This window comes from Saimiri boliviensis, chromosome 9 (assembly GCF_048565385.1).
Source record: "Saimiri boliviensis isolate mSaiBol1 chromosome 9, mSaiBol1.pri, whole genome shotgun sequence".
Lineage (NCBI taxonomy): Eukaryota > Metazoa > Chordata > Mammalia > Primates > Cebidae > Saimiri > Saimiri boliviensis.
In genome coordinates, this window is record NC_133457.1 from 64809850 (window position 1) to 64813738 (window position 3889).

General features: G+C 39.5%; 1 pseudogene; it reads left to right on the forward strand.

Moving 5' to 3' along the window:
- Positions 1-2678: 2678 nt before the first annotated feature.
- LOC101035161 (NFU1 iron-sulfur cluster scaffold homolog, mitochondrial pseudogene) lies at positions 2679-3325 on the forward strand (annotated as a pseudogene).
- The last annotated feature ends 564 nt before the right edge of the window (positions 3326-3889 follow it).

Here is a 3889-nt window from a genome sequence, read left to right on the forward strand (position 1 = left end):
CATCTTCTCTGTTGGTTACCTCCTTATTCTCAGAAGCAATGCACTCTCAGATCATTTCCTTTCAATTTTCTTATAACCACCCTAACCCCATCCAAAGCCTATGTTCTGGTTCACCGGGTTTTAAATGCTCTCATTTTTCTCCACTGAGGGTGAGGCCATTTCCCTCTGGTGTGCTTTATTTTGTTTTTCATCACAGCGAGGCTCCTGCTCTCCTCCTCCTTCCCACATAGTCTCTGCCCGATGCTCCATTTGGGTATGAGTTCTGAAGCTGGCTCTGGCTTTGCTGTTTTGAATATTTATTCCCCTACTTACATATGAGCTGATGATGTTAGTCATCTCTGTCTCCTAATTATGCTATAGCATGGTTGAGGGTGGGTTTTTTTTTTTTTTTTTTTTTTTCTTTCTTTAATGGTCTGTACATTTTCTGAAGGATGTATGAATTGATTCTAATTTAGACAGCTGCCATTATCCTCCAAAAACCTGTAAGCTCTATTCATATAATGTTTTAGGACATCAACAACTTTCAGAGAAGGCTAAGTGTTGATCAGATATTGAATAGAACTAGTCTAGCATGAAGTTGGGAGTACAGTATGTTAGGGGCCTCAGAACTTTGCTCAGTTTTTTCCCTATTCTTGGGATAGCCCTTAAAGGGGATCAATAGAAGCTCTCCAGGGAGCATTATACAGATCCTTGGACTTGATGTTCTCTGTGATCCTTCCAAGTGCTGATATTCTATAGTAAAGTAAATCATGGGCTTTCCATTAATGCTTAATTAACAAGAAGATTCAGTCAACTGCAACAGTTTTATATGCAATCTTGTCCGTTGATAATTCTTGGATTTTCCTCATTTTCTTTGTACTCTAGATTTTTTTGTAAGCAACCTTTTGAGACTCAAGAAGTGGGGTATAGAGAGGAATTCATTACTGTGTATTGTGTACCCCTATTAGTGAGCTAAACTAAAATCCCTAATTGGCATGAGCAATTTTCATTCTGTTAGATAAACTTCTTTTCCTGAAACAGAGCTTTATAATGCTTCCTGCTCATAATCATCACTTACTGAAGGCTCTGTGCCTAGATCTGCTAAAAATGACTCCACAGCACTCCCTCTTGCTTCTTACTACAGTAATTGGCTTCCATAAACTTCTGTCTACATTAACAAATTTTAAATCCCCTTCTGAATATCTGGTCCAGTGCTCTTTATACAAAAAACAAACAACAACAACAACAAAAAAAACTTTTCTAAACGTGGTGCTTCTTAGCATAAATATAATGCTTTCACCTTTTTCCATAAGGCTTTTCAAATCCATTTTCTCATCAGACCCATTTTTATTGAGCTAAGCTGGGCAGACATTCTTAAAATGTATTTTAGTTTTCACAGTATAAAACTAAGGCCTATAGCAGTAAAGTGACTTGTTGAAGATCTATCTGAGAAAAGTAGATTTATAATTTGTTTCCTCATTTTCAGACAAATGTACATTGTCCATTAGATTTCTCAAAATCTGTAATCAATGCAGATTAAGTTAACCTTAGGTTCATTTTAACTCAATGATAATAGCACTGTGATCATACATATTAGGGATTATAGTTGCTTAATTATGGGAGAGGGCCTTTGCATCAAGCTCATTTCTGTCTTAGTGATTACTAACACTTCTGAGTCACTGACCACAAGTCATACAGTCTAACTGAGATTCCTGACACATTTGGTGGGTTCATGAGGTACTTCATAAAACCTTAGGATATAGGGAACAAGAGGGAAGAGAAACTAACTTAAAGGTCTGGGGCACTGCATGTATTCTCCAAAGCATTGGAAAACTGACCTGACCCTCTGGTCTCCTATAAAAGACAAAGGCAAATGATAGTACTTGAGTGAAGAGCAGGTGATCAAATTATTGTGACTCAGCTGGGGACAAAACCCGATTCTACGTCTAAGAATTATCTTTTTGTCTACATGCCAGAACATGGCATCAGGAAAGGGCAACCTGCTTCTATACACCCCTAGAAATCACGGAAAGGCCAATCACAGTCTTTCATGCACAGAAGACGTGGCAGAACATATGGTTGACAATAAAGGTCTGTCCACCCTCTGGGAACACACTGAACTGAGCATGTGTGGGGTGCTGGAGAAGGGAAGCCTAGCAGGAACTGACAGCCCATTATCTTCTCTGAGTGTTGCACACCTTTTAGATGTGTGTAAGTATACCAGCCTTGATGATAAGGAAACTGAGACTAAAAGAAGCTAATAAATTATGCACTGTAAGAAGCCAAGTAGGTGTTGGAGCCCAGAAGGAACCTAAATTTATCTGAGTCCACAGCCTTGACAACCAACGTGTTAAACTGCCCTGGGATCCACCACTGGATTCAAAAGGCAGGTGCTTCACTATGTGAATGTATGCTTTACCTGTGTCAACCTCATATGCTTCACCTGAAAGCAGAGATAATACTGTCTGCTTTATGCAATGGCACAAAGATGGAGACTCTTGGACTAAGATGGCAGAGGCAGCCCGGGGTGGTGGGTGGCAGCCTGGCGGGGCTGGGGAGCTGTGACTCTTGCCAGGCCTGCGCAGGCAATTCTGCCATGTATTGAAGAATCCATACACCATTAAGAGACAGCCTCCGTATCAATTTGTTCAAAGACCACTTTTCCCACTACTGCAGCCTTTTGTAACCCAGGGAGATACATGTTTATTCAAACACAAGATACCCCAAATCCTAACAGTTTAAAGTCTATACCAGAAAAACCAGTTTTTGAGACAAGGACCATGGATTTCCCCACCACATCTGCAGCATTTCGCTCCCCTCTGGCTAGGCAGTTATTTAGGATTGAAGGAATACAAAATGTCTTCTTTGGACCAGATTTCATCTCTGTCACAAAGGAAAATGAAGAATAAGACCGGAATTCACCAAAACCAGATATTTACTCAACAATCATGGACTTCTTTGCATCTGGTTTACCACAGTTGCTGAGGAAGCATCTTCAGGAGAAGCAGGGTCTGAAGATGATGAAGCCGTGCAATGATTAGGGAAGTGTTAGGTACTGGGCTACGGCCAGCCATGCAGGAAGATGGAGGAGACGTGACCTACAAAAGCCCTGAAGATACTGGACCACAGCGAGCCGTGCAGGAAGGTGGAGGAGACATGATCTACAAAAGCCCTAAAGATGGCATCGTATGACTGAAACTCCAGGGTTCTTGTACCAGCTTCCCTAGTTCAATCATTACTCTGAAAATGGAATTCAGACTTGCTGCAGTTTTATATTCCAGAGGTAGAAGGCATTGAACAGGTTATGGATGATGAATCAGATGAAAAGGAAGCAAACTCACCTTAAAATAATCTGGATTTGCTTTGGGCACAAGAGCCAGACTTGTTGATTATATGTCAAGCTTTTATTATTAATATGCTGAAGAACTTGAGGATTAATAAAATATGCCCTTTCTTCAGAGAATGATTTTAAACATCGAATAAAGAACTTATGGAAATGTCTGGCACACTACAGCCAATCATTTTCCACTGACCAACTTTATTTGACTGTCTGGTTTTTATATCATTAATTCAAAAAGCATTTATTGAGTTAATACTATCAGCTATAACTTGTTTGTCGATTACTTTCCATGTGCTAGGCACAGTGCTGGTAGTTTTTGTTTATTATTTTATGTAATCCTTACAATAACCCTACAATGTAGGCATTGTTATTATCTTCATTTTATAGGTGAGGGAGCAGTTTCAGAAAGATTAAAAGAAAAAGAGGGTCAAATATCTGAAAATTTATTTCTCAAAATCATTTCACTAAAAGAGTAATTTGATAAATATTTAAAAAACTTTTTGCCACTCAGTTTTGCATCAGCGCCATCCCTTCTCTTGCCTTGGCTTTTACATTTTCCTGCCTTTGCAT